Source organism: Castanea sativa, chromosome 11 (genome assembly GCF_040712315.1).
Source record: "Castanea sativa cultivar Marrone di Chiusa Pesio chromosome 11, ASM4071231v1".
Taxonomy (NCBI): domain Eukaryota; kingdom Viridiplantae; phylum Streptophyta; class Magnoliopsida; order Fagales; family Fagaceae; genus Castanea; species Castanea sativa.
In genome coordinates, this window is record NC_134023.1 from 62,664,059 (window position 1) to 62,677,858 (window position 13,800).

General features: G+C 33.6%; 1 long non-coding RNA gene across 1 annotated transcript; it reads left to right on the plus strand.

Moving 5' to 3' along the window:
* Nucleotides 1-8,620: 8,620 nt before the first annotated feature.
* Nucleotides 8,621-9,573, plus strand: LOC142614481 (uncharacterized). The gene is made up of 3 exons (XR_012840458.1): nt 8,621-8,742; nt 8,901-8,985; nt 9,228-9,573. It is a non-coding gene; the product is annotated as an uncharacterized LOC142614481 (long non-coding RNA).
* The last annotated feature ends 4,227 nt before the right edge of the window (nt 9,574-13,800 follow it).

Sequence of the window (13,800 nt, forward strand, 5' to 3'; positions counted from 1 at the left end):
TTGGTTCGACCTGACAACTTACTTCTACAAAATTTAACCTTAGATGAATACATCTTTGATTTTAACACTATATAGTACAATGTCCCCAATATAGCCTATTTATAAAGGCTAACTAAACCTTAGACAAATAATATATTAAATTATGGTTGATAAACTTGTACAAGTAATATTCTTGCTTGCACGCTAAAGATGGGGCTTGATATCTCTAATCGGAAAAAAGGAATGATGGCATGGAGCAGTAATAGTAAATAAAAAAATAATATCAATAATAAACTTAGATGAAAATTAGTGAAAATTTTCTAAAATTTTATCACTTTTTTAATATATATATGCAGCATTATTATGAACTATGATAGTCACCGGTCAAAAGGTTGTTTCACCTTGAAGCTTTTAGACTTCTCATGGAAGGCTAAGAGCATCCAGCTAGATTCTAAATTCTATCATATTTTACCATTCTAAAAAGCTACTTTATCAATTATACAATACCATTTTACAATACACCCAACATCCCAAAATTATATTATTTTACCTTTTTATCAAAATAATATTTCTACACAATAAAATAATATATCCCACAACACCATCACTGCCTGCACTACACACACCTGAAACCACCAGCAACCCATATTCTACCGTCAACACCAAAAAAAAAAAAAAAAAACACCCAGACCATCAACACCACAAAAAAAAAAAAAAAACATAGCAACCCACCGCCACCCAGCACCACCAAAACGACACAACCCACAACCACCGTGACCCACACCTTAACCACACCATGATCCACCGTGGCCCACACAAACCCACCACCAAAGAAAAAAAAAAAAGACCCACGGTGAGCAGACCCACTGCAAGCAAAACCCAAACCCACGGTAAGCAAATCCCAGATTTACACTGGCAAACCACGTCGGAAACCTATCACACCGTCCACCAGAAAACCCAAAACACGACTCGGATTGCAACCCACCAGAAAAAATGAACCAATCTCAGCCATACCCACCTCTTCTATAGGCATCAGTCACAACAGGAAAAAAAAAAAAAATCACAGAACCCAAAACTCGGAACTCCAAAACCCAGAACACAAAACACGAGAGAGGATCGCAACCCACTAGAAAAAATGAACCAATCTCAGCCATACCCATCTCTTCTATAGGCAGCAGACACAACAGAAAAAAAAAAAACCCAAAACTCGAAACTCCCAAACCCAGAACACAAAACACGTGAGAGGAGAGGGATGATGCTTGATGGTGTCTCTGATGTGGTTTTGTTTAGGTTTGATCATTGATGTGTGAATTTGGATTTGGGAGGAGGATGGTGTTTGGATCTGAAGAGAAGAGAAAGCAGATGAGAAAGAGAGAGGGAAGAGAGAGAAAAGAAAGAGAAATAATGAGAGAGGAGAGAGAAATTTCGGGTTAAAAAGGGGAGAGAGAGAATTAAAAAATTATTATTTTTTATACCATTCAGCTACAATACCATCTCACAAATAAGATGGTACTGTAGCACTATGCCAAAAAAATTTTGGTCTTTGGCATTTGGACCCTTCCGTTGCTGGGCATATTGTGGGCCTGAATGCCAAATGTATCTTACATTTGGCATTTGAAAGGCCCACTGTGAATGCTCTAATGGGCCGTTTGATAACGTTATTTTAGTAATATTGTTTGTATTTTTTGGAAATATGTGTGGGTGAAAAAGTGTGTGGAAATGCATGTAATGTTGTTTAAAAATTGAAAACATTTTGTTAAATTATTCTACCGAACGGCTCCTAAGTTTCAAAAATGAATGACTAACTAAAGTAAGGCTGTATTCAAAAAAAAAAAAAAAAAAAAAGGAAGGCTGTGAACACCTTGGAAAATAGACCTCTATAATCCCACATGTTAAAGGAGAGAAAACAAAAATTCTAAAACCACGAAATAAAACACATAATTTTTGACACAATTGTCTATGTGACAGTCTGAATGGAGAAAAAATAATTAGTTTATGTGAAAATAATAGATAGTTAATTATAGTCTATCAAATAATTATAGAAAAAATTGTGACTTTTTATATTGTATTAGAAATACTCGAGAAAATTGAACGACCCAAAATTTTCGTTTGAATTCAGATCAGTTTTTTGTTTTGAAAATCGAAACAATCTAAGACTGATTGAGATGTAATAACTTTTTTTTTTTTTTTCTTTTTCTTTATGTTGGTTTCATAATTCATAGCCTATATATATATGTTGGTGTTAGGGCAGGATGAGGCAACCGACTACAGTGCACTCAAATATTCTAAGGGACCCCTCATGGCTAATCACGCTATAAAGATATGCTCTGATATATTCCTTTCTCCAAGTTTTTTGGACACAATTTTTCAGCTAGTAACCATAATTAATCTGAGCAACAAAAAAAAAAAAAAAATGTAATGTATAAGAAACAATCATTTAGTTTCTTTTTATTTGTTGGTAGAATTTGTTAATACTAAATGAATATTATTGTGTGTTCGTTTAGATCCCTTAAACCAGATTGTTTAACCTAATATATTAACCAAGTAATTACTTAGATTAATTATTCAGATCTAGGTTAAACACAAATATATCATATTATGCAAAGATGCGGAAAAGTAAATAACACATGATATGATGACCCAGGAAAACCAATTTCGAGATAAAAACTTGAAGATGATTTGACCTAGCCATCCTTAAAGTAAAACAAATCCACAATAAGAGAGTTGGAGTTTTTACAATCATAGTTAACTCTAAATCTATTACTACCTCCAGTAGTAACTTACTGACACGACCACGTGCAAGTTCTGAATCCACAGACTCATTCTCTCCTTGGATTTACACCAACACAAGCCACCTTGCTTATGACTTTGTGATTCTACTCAAATATTTAGCAACACAAACTCTCCAGTTTGTGACTCCAAGACCACCCTTGAAGGTTTAGTTCATCAGCAGTTGTTGAACTTGTTGCAGCAGCTTCAGATCTACCAGATCTAATGATATGAGAATGATTTTTGGATCTCACAAGAGCACCTCCAAAGTCTCTCAAAAAGCTCTGAAAATGTAGTTAGAGTTTTCTTTTATATACTAGAAGTGTTTCACTTGAAACCCAAAACGTTTAAGCAGAGTTTGGGTTGAAATAAAATTCTGTAGAAATTTTATGTTTGCAATTTTCGATCGGTTAGATCTAATTTTTGATCGGTCGAATTTCACTGAATTTGAATTCTTTTTTCTGCAGTTTGTATGTTCTTGTGTTCTGACTTGTACTATCTTGAGCATTGTCTAATAAGCTCTATAGACTCTAAGATCTATACCTAACCAAGTTTGCGCTTACGGTTTGCCAATTGTTCTAAACTTTTAGAACCTAACAATTATTTTGAATTATCATGAATTTCTTTTGTCCATTACTTTGTCCCCTCAATTGACTTCCTGGCTCTTTCAAATAGAGGAAAGAATATGAATTTGGCACTACATTGATGCTTTTATTATCAAAACAGTTAAGGGACAAGAGCCAACTCAATATGGATTTTACCACTAATTAAATTTATGCTTTCATGACTGATATAAATTGGACAGGTCAAATTTTCCATGACTTCATAGATCATATTAATTAGTCGCAATGTTAGAAGTTAGGAAGGGTGAAAGACATTAATGGGAATACTTGAAGCTACTAGTAGTAAAATTGTCTGAACTTTGGTGTCCTCAAGGGAATTTATAAAACCACAGTCATGATATGGCTTATGCTATTTTTTGTCTCACATTATGCAAATAATATATTATTGTGCTGGATGGTACGCATGTTAGAAATCAACACTAACTCTCTTGTTTCTAGAAATTTCTAGAGTTTCACTCAACTTGCTTCTCTCCGGAATTCTCTAGAAACTTCTAGAACTTCTCACACAATCTCTCTCTAGAAATTTCTCTCTAATTCCAAACATTTCTCTCTTGCTCTCTTTCTGGAATTCTCTCCAAGACATTTCTCTAAAAGCTTCCTTACACTAGTGAATTTCAGCCACAAATTTATAAGGTGTCTAGAAGGTAGGAGAATGGAATTAATTTAATGCCAATAAAAAGGGAGATGCTAGAAGCTTCAAGTCGGTTTCCTAACTGACATACATCTAGTATAAATAGATGGAATGGTGTGAAGGGAAGTGTGTCATAAAGCACCAAGTGAGAGATGTGTGAAGTTGTATGAGGTGGTGAAGTGTGTGCCATAGGTAGCAAGTGTGTAGAGTGAAATAGAGTCAAGAGCTAGTGTGTGTAGGTGTCTAGAAGTGAGGTGTGTGCAAGTGTATTTGGTGAGTAAGTGCCGTATTTATAGTGCACTTGTGTTAGTGTATGGGTATCAAGCATTAGTGCTTGTAAAGTGTTGTAATTCAAAGAGTCAAGTTTTAAATAAAAGTTTATTGTTCAGTCTTTTGTTCAACAATCTAGTTTTAGAGCTTCCGCTAACTCAACAACGCATGGGGAACATGGGGACCTAGTTCGAGTCTTGGGAAAGAGGAGGGGCATTTATGTGGTATTTATAACAAATTAAAAAAATGCATATTTATGTATGAGAAGATCTATATAATATATAGAATGCTGATAGTTACATACTGCGTGTATGGGACATAACTGAAAATACTATTTCACAATTGTAACTGAAATTGTGTTTTCAATTATTGTGTATAGCTCAATATGTGCAACAATGATTAGTGTAAAAATTTTCCATTAACTAGAGCATGATAGAGAATAGAATAAACAAAAGTACAAGTAGTACAACCAAGGGTTGTGACTCAGTGAATAGGTCAGCAATGAATAGGTCAGCAAGTTGATCATGAGAGAGAACAGAATAAACGATAGGGTAGGTTGGAGTTTCATGTTTCTATTTTGATAATTTTAAAGTGGAGTTTCACATTCCATTCCAAGGTTCCTTCCCTTGCATGTATCTTTTTTAAAGTGGAAGAACTTCTTGTTTCATGCCACTCTTCTGATCTCATATCTAAGAAAAAGAATCAGAATTCAGAATTACACAGAAACTTAGAAACTGGCAAATCTAGATTCTCGTTATAAAGGACTTGTTTTAGCGGATTATTAAGGCCTTTAATGATAATAAATAATTGTATTGTCATTGTTAAGAAGTTATTTCATTTTATTTTCAAGTCATCTCATCTCAATTTTTTTTTTGTTTGAGAAACATATCATCTCAAGTTGTGCTAATAAGATTCTCAAAAAAAAAAAAAAAAGCTGTGCTCATAAGCTAGTAAGCAACAATACTAATACAAGCAAGTTAACTTAATAATAATAATAATAATAATAATAATAATAATAATAATAATAGCACAACTTTCTTTACAATATTTAGAACAATTAAGTGGTGGGTCCCAATAAAAATTAATAAAAACATAACGATTCAATAATTGTAAAACATATTGTGTTAATATAGTCTTATGCTATTAGATTGGGTGTGGTTTGTGTTTGAATTTGTTCTAGTTTCAAAATATAAGAAAAGATTGTAAAGTGTAAGATTACATGCACTGATAATATTCCAAGAATGATACATTATTCTTATGTTTGCACATTATTTGTGTTAATAATACATCGTCTTTACCACTGACATTGAAAATAGAAAATAAATGTGGAGTTGTGATTTACAACTATGTTTTGTTGACTTTAATTCCGTGTCAAATTTGTTTGTATTTTGTTCAATCATTTCCCTGTATTTTTGTGGGATTTAATGCAAGGGTTGAGTGTGAGAGTTTGGTGAAAATTTGTGTAAAAGCTATGTTTTAAAAACTAGACCAGACCGGCTGGTCTGACCAGTTGAATTGGGAACTGGGAACTGGAGGCTAGTTCGGTTTGAGAAAAAGGCCTAAAATTGGTGAAACTAGGAACCGGTGGCAAATTCAGTTTTGCCTCCGGTTTGGTTTTTAAAATCATGGAAAAAAGTGAAGTTCGTGACTGGTTTGCCAGTGGACAACTCGCGAAAGACTACGTGAGAAGCACATGCTGAAATTTGAATAGTTTCTGCCAGGCTGTATTTTGTAAGTCCCTTCGCGACTCAGGCCAAGTTGCAAGTGACCCACGTAACTCATTGCTTGAACCTTTTTGAAATGTGTTTTTCTCATTTCTTTATCAACACTATATAAGCCCACATTACCCACGAAATTGTAAGGAGCTTTTGAGAGAGAAAACCTTAGAAATACACTTGAGAGTGAGAGATAATAAACCCACAATCATCTACACAATTTCTCTTAAGTTTTATTCTATTCCTACCTCTTCAATTACAAATCCTTAAGAGGTCCTAAGCTCAAATGCTTATCTCACCCATTCTGAGTGTTGAGAGAAGATTTGGTAGTGTGAGAAGCATTGGAAGAAGCCGTTGAATGGTGGATGCAATTTGGAGCTAATTGCGGGATCTAGAGAACTAGTGAAGAAATAGCTTGGTGAAGCTCATTGGTAGCTGGAATTTGGAGGGTTCAAGTATTGGGTAGTGTATGTGCAAGTTACATTTGAGCTTATATAGAGAAGTGAAATAAGTTATCTAATAGTACATCTACATGAAAAAGCTTGAAAAGATGCTAGCTTTGACATGACATTCAAATAAGAAAAAGAAAGTGATGGTAGGACATGAAAAAGACACACATTTAAATAAGAAGAAACTGATTACTAAAGAAACACAGGATGTATGTGTAAAACCCTAAAAAAGGGATAAAAAACCACGATTTGAGCAAGAAAGTAACATTCTTGCTATGTTCTGCTTGTATTATGTGTAAAAAGAGACCAATTTCTTACAATCAGGTTGTCTTTCTTTCCTACCAACTCTCTACTCTCTTCTCAAAATATCTTCTTGGGTTCTTGCCTTAATAGCACAATTGCATGTTCCTCTTATACTCCGAGGAATTTGGCTGAGTACAAAGACATGTGTCAAGTCATCATATTCTATTTTAGACCTCTTCACAGCTGTGATATTATCTGTTGCCTAAAGGATAAGAACTGTGCCAACGTGGCATTGGGGCCCGTAGGTAGGTGACTTTGCCACTACTTAGGAGACAAGTCTTGGACATTGAGAGGGGCATTAGGAGTACTGTGATTGATATATGTGTCTTTGAGGTGGCCCATCATGCATTCAACCAATAAGTGCTATCCTTATAGCCACTGACCTTAGAAAGTCACTATCTCCCTTTTTGGTGAATACTTGAGTACCATGTTAGGTGCAAATCTCATTTCCTTCATAAGGCAGTCACGCCTTTAGCACTAACTAAGACAAAATCTCTTAACCAATGCTTCCTCTCCCCTTTCTCACAGCTGTTCCACATGTAAGGTTTAGATCCAACCACTTATACATTCTTCCATGCCTTAATGGTGTATTGTACAGGTAGATTAGGCTTGGAGGGTCTTTTTGATATTTATGTACTTCAGCTTTATTCACTAGTGGATTGATTTTGGCTTGAAGGGCCGCGGAGAGGTTTTTTGTTGAGTACTTTGATTTCCTTTTTGATAACACATCTCAGTGTTATCTTGTATTTGCATCTCTCTTCCCTTACTCTTTAAGCTTTATATTTATTGTTGTTTGCTTGTGGTTATGGCTTAGAGAGTTGTTTCGGTTATTGTGTATCATTTACTCTTGTTATGCACTTAGATAAGTTAGAGTAAAAGCAATTAAGCATTGTTTTTAAAATTGGAGGTCTAAACAAACTATAGTTTTTTACACTATTTGAGCTTTCAATACACACACACACACACACACACACACACACACACACATATACACACACTAGCCTCATCATACATGCTTTGCGTGTGCAATGAGACTTTTTATTATTATTTATTATTTTGGATTTAGTGAAATAATGTTTAAAAGTGAGATAGAGATAGTGTTTTAATTTTTAGGACTTTTCTCTGTGTGAGAGTTGATAAAAGTTTGGAAGCCTAAAACTTAGGAACTTTTAAAAAATAGTAAATTATTATTTCAACTAGTTTGTGTTTTTAAATTTAAAATTATCTAACTAAAAGATAAAGGTATTTTAGAGAGTTTAAGAATTTGTGTGAGGATATTTTAGCACGCAAAATATTAAATATATATTATTTAATATTTAAAAGCATAAATATAACATTTATTATTGTTATGCTCCTATTGAGCTATATCAGTTAGCAGTCCATTCACTCTAATTTGGTCCATTTGGTCTACTTCAGTCCACTTCGATCCATTTTGGTGCACTTAAAAATGGAAAAAGACATTTGAGTTGAGCCTTGAGGGTATGTATTCTAAATCCAAATTTATTAGAAATGAAATATCTCTCTCAAACTTGTTGGTAGTAAAAGTAAAAGAAAGAAAAAGAAGAAAGGTGAACATAGAATTATCAATTATTCATAAATGTACGAAAGTGCTCTTAATTAATTTTGAGGGGTTTGATAGCTAGACAAAATGATAAGGGCTAGAATATAATTCCCCATATTGTTTTCTGTAGATGTATTTTATATGCATTATGTCCAATCTAATTGAGATTAACATTAGATTCTGATTCTAGAACGTGATGAAAAAAGAGAATAAAATGCTAGCTAGCTGTGAAACAATAGCCAAAAGGGAAAGCAAGCCCTCCACAGTGAAATTCCTTCACCCACTTGAATGCATATATATTTTATACACTCTAAAGTGTCAAGAAGAAACTCAGTTGTGTGGAAATACATCTTTGACAAGCTTTAGTGTTGCTTTTGCTTTAAAATGGAGCAGCAGAAAGAGCAGCAAGATGCAAGTGACAAGCACCAGCCACAGTCATCAGGTCTTGTCCATCCTTGTCTCTCTCTCTCTCTCTCTCTCACACACACACACACACACACATTCACATTTTCATGTAGTACTAAGTTGATTATATTATGTTCTAGACAAGATTTCCTGGTATTCTTGTACTAAATTATGCCACCAAAAAACAACCAACAGAAAGTCAAGTCACAGAAAATAAAGGGGAGCCGAAGCAAAGTGTTAACCTTGGCCGCGAACATGAGAGAACTTTAACTGAGAAATGGTAAGATTATTATTTATTGAACTATATCATCATCATCTCAATTTAATATTCACCAAAAAAGGTTACTCTTTTTTTTTTTTCATCATCAACACGAATTTTTCTAATAAAACCAATAGTTCAAGACACTACAAAAAAGTAAAATAAATAATGAAATAAATCAGTAACACAAATTTCTTTTCTTCTTAATTTGTCCACTTCATTATTACTTCATTTTTTTTTTGGCTTCTTTGCCTACTTTGCAGCCTCGATATTTTATGCTGTCGCTGTTTCTGTAAAGAATCTTTCATTCCAAAATAAGAAGTCGCAAAAGATGGATCAATGCTGATTACTTCAGTGTTGCAAAAACTGGCTACTTTCAACTGAAAAGTTCACGAGGCATGGATGACCAAAATATCTAGTGCGCTTCTAGTATATTATTGTTTCAGATTTTTTTACTATTTAAGAGTGGATCTATAATTTAGTAAGTAATTTCGTGAGACATTTATCTGTTTCTCTGGATCTCAAAATTCTGTTCTTGATGTTCATCATTCATCAAGATTATAATCCTCAAGAAAATAACATAATGTAACAAAAATGTATATTTTCATATCTACACCAAGGCTTGTGTCTTTACATTTTTTTTTTTGTTGCTAGCAAGTTGTTGTAGTTGATATATCTAGCCATAATGGGTCCATTTTCAGAGACTGGATTTGTTGTGTACTTGTATGTCATTCCGATGAAATTCTGTTTTTTGTTATTATTTTTTCTTTTTAAGAACAGGCATATTGACCTTCCCTGATAATAGTAAAAAGTTTGGTTTGTACATTTTGATACCTGCCAAACTGGGGTGAACGCATATACTTGAGAATATGAATGGAATTTGCCACTACGTTGATGCTTTCATTATCAAACCGTTAATGGTCAACTAAATATGGATTTTACCACCATATTCACGCTTTCATGACTGATGAAAATGGACAACTCAGGTTTTCCATGACCTTAGAGATGTCTTAAGTCGATTTCAAGAAATAAAAAAGGTAAAAAGACATTAGTAGAAATCCTCAAAATTGGTAACAAATCACATGAAACTTGGTATTCTCAAAAGAATCGGCGTAAGGATATTTAACATTCATAGAACCATGGTAATGACTTTTACAACGTCTCAACCAAAGTCCTTCGTTTAGGCCTCTATTTATTGAATTTACTAATTATAGTAAAATTTTTCATATTATAAGTTTCGATTTAAAAGTTAGAATAAACATCCCTACTCAATTTTGGGATGTTTCCTAGAGTGCGTAGTATCACTTTAAATAATTTTCCTAATTTTTAAAAGCATATTTTTGTACTTAACACGAAGTATACATAAGGCTTTTCTGGTCATTTAAGATTTCTATTACAAGGAACATATATTATGGGTGTGACCACCCTGGATTTGAAGTAGGAGAGGGTGGCAGATTCCGAGCAGGTGAGGGACCTCTTGGTGGCATATTTCAAGTGACTAGTTTAATTAACTATATTTCATTTGGTATCGCGAATAATTTGATACTTATTGTACATTTGGTATGGGTTGGGTTGGGTTTGCGTTGGTATATATGCCAAATGCCATAGATGAGACCAAGCTTTTGTTGGACAATAGCAATAGAGTGAATAAGAAATTGATATTTTCTATTTTTACTTGAAGATGTTATTAAAAGTGATAAAAATCTTGAGTTCCACATAGGAAAGGAAAGAGATAATACATGAGTTTATATGCTCATTAGTTGGGCATTGGGTTGGGCTTTTGGCATATGTGGACTGGGCCTACTTGTCTAGATAATAATATTTTATTATTTTAATTTTTGAATCAGTTAGTCTATGCACAACAGTTATTACTAAAATAGAAAGCCTGTTCAGTAACGTATAATTTTTCATAGTCCTTCATTCATAGATTTTTTTTTTTCCAGAAAAATCTCCTAGAGAGAATATTTTGTGCATTTCATTTTGTGTCAAAGAGAGAGAAAGAGACATTGAGTAGTTTGTAGAGCATGAACTTGTGTGCTTTTTTTCTTTTTTTTTGGTGCTGTAGATCATTTTATCCTAGGAGGCAGATGTTCATGAGTTTCAAAGCACTACAGTAATTGTGTGAGGGGCAAAATCTGCTTTAAGGAGATTGTGTCAAACACATAGCTTGATTTGAATCATTCATTCTTCACGCATTTGGTTTGTGAGTTTTTAATTATATTGTAGATTTCTTTTTATATAAGCAGTATCTATTTATTAGTTTTTCCTATCACATCCTTTTTGTGTTATTGCTTATTATTAGATTTATATGTTATTCCCTTTTGCTTAATCACAAAGTAAATTGTTGAAATATATCCAACAATTTTTACCCAAAAGGGCTTTCATTCGATGTGAGCAACAACATCTCTTCAAACTCCAAGCCCAAATTACTCAGCTATGGCATTTGAATGGAAGGTGCCCGGATGGAACCATTCCCATAAGAAGAACTAAAGAAGAAGATTTATTAAGGGCAAGCCCTGCAACAAATTATGGAAGGAAAAAACACCATACCACCCCTAATGATATCGTTCAAAGTATCTATGAGGTAAAATTAATTTTTAACCATATAATTAATAGATTTGAGCTCAATGGTATCTACTATAATGAAGAACTCAAATCGACATTCACAACCTTATTTTCCTGGTTGAGTTTCTAGTATGGAATACTTAGTGAAGAAGGAGATAGGTATTATGGAATGAATGCAAAAATAAACGTGTGGAAACCCCAAACCCAGGCGCCAAACGAGTTCAGCTTGTCTCAATTCTGGATTAGAGGTTTTGATAGTAAAGATGCTATTAAGGACATATTTTATGTAATTGGCTAATCCTTTGACAAAACACACTTTACTTGTAATTGGGTAGATCTAGGATGAGTTTAGTACTTCAAGAAACATGTTGTTCAAGTCTAGTATTAAAGCCATGAAGATTGGACCAAGAAACAAGTGAAGAGAAGTTGTTCATTAAAGCTAGATAGATAGCTCGACAGCTGTCAACAGATAGCTATTTATCGAGATTTAATGAGTCTTGATAGCTCTCGACAAATAACTATCTATCGAGGTCTTGACAGCTATTGACAGATAGCTATCTATCAAGAATTACGAAATCAGAATTTTTAGATCTAATTTTCGGCCCGCGCTGACATGTATGTATAGGGTTTCTTTTCTCACAACCATAGGTATATATAAGGCTTATTTTAAAGGCCGTCACATATGAGAATACAAGGAGAACATATGCAAAAGGTGACTGATGCCTTATTCTCTTTGAAAGGTGACCGATGCCTTATTCTCTCTGAAAGAAGCTACTGCGTCTTTGTGTCTTAGGGTTTTGTAACCAAGTGCTGACGAAGTGAAAAACTTTGCAGCCAACATTCTTCTTCCTCAAGTTGGTGAGTGAGTCATGTACTGGGATTCGTGAAAAGAACTTAGTCACGTATTGGGATTCGTGCATCAAAAGTGTGGCGTTCATATATTGAAGAGTTTAGAGGTTCTGAAGCAGTAGAAGGTTTCTGCTGTAAGTTCATCTACGGGGATTGTAGAGTCTAGGGACAAAAGTTTTGTACTAGATCTGAAACTTTTCTTTACTATAGTGAATTGCTTTTCAAGAAGGTTTCCCCCCCCCCAGGTTTTTTAATGTGAAACTAGTTTGTTTTATTGGTTTTCTTGGGTCATCATATCTTGTTTTATTTACTTTTCCACTACACATGATATTGACATGATATTGATGTTTATGTGTTTTAACAAGGTTTATTCATAATCAATCTAATTAACAACTTGGGTTTAAAACTTGTTAATTCTATCAACCGGGGTCTAAATTTCCCAACAGGTGCAAACCTAGATAACATTGAAGCTGGCATGATGGTATATATAATTTCAACATCACCTTTTCTTTTAGGTGCATGCAAAAAATTGAATTACTAATAATATCCATTTTTTTACAAATATATTTGTTTGGAGAAATAGGTCTTTATGGAGATTATGACTCTAGACCCTTCACGTACTGGACTGTATGTGTTTACATATTTGACTTCCCTGCCAGCACTAGCAATGTTTATATTGTTTCTTTTTTGAAAAGTCTTTTTTTTTTTAATCATGACTGCAGAGTGATTGATATCAAAACACAAGTTGCTACAATCTGTTGTGATCTTTTCACTGGCGGCACCACATATAGGTCAGGGTGGTCCCAGGACCACCCTGACCTAAATTTTATTTTTTTTTATTTTATATATATATATATATATATATATATATATAATAAAAAAAATTTATTTTTCTACCTTTAAAAAAAATTAGGAACACCCTCAAAAAAAATTAGGAACACTCTCAAAAATTTTTTATGCCAATAAAATTAAATTTTGGTAGATTATTTGTTACATTTTGGCTGGTACCAGTTTTTAGAAGAAAAAAAGAAAAACTCTTAAACTGACAAACTTGTCAGCACAACATGTCATTACTTGCGTTGAATGCCTAAATCCAGCTATTGCAAAGGTCACCCTTTCTTCTTCTTCCTTTTCGTCTTCTTTGCTTCGTCTCAGACGTTCTGCTAGTCTACCTCTTCTTTCTTTTTTTACTCTAGTTTTTGCTTTGTCAAGTTTTTTCTTTAGTTTGTTTTTTAGACTTTTAGATTGCTAACCCCACCCACGTGACAAAACTCAAAAAGCTAACAAAATATTCTTTCAAACTTATTTATTGAGTCTTGCCTCTTCCCAATATGATATACATATATACACTCTTATTGTACTATTTTTTGTTGTTGTTTTTCATTATTTAATTACATATTTATGTTTTAATATTCTAAAACA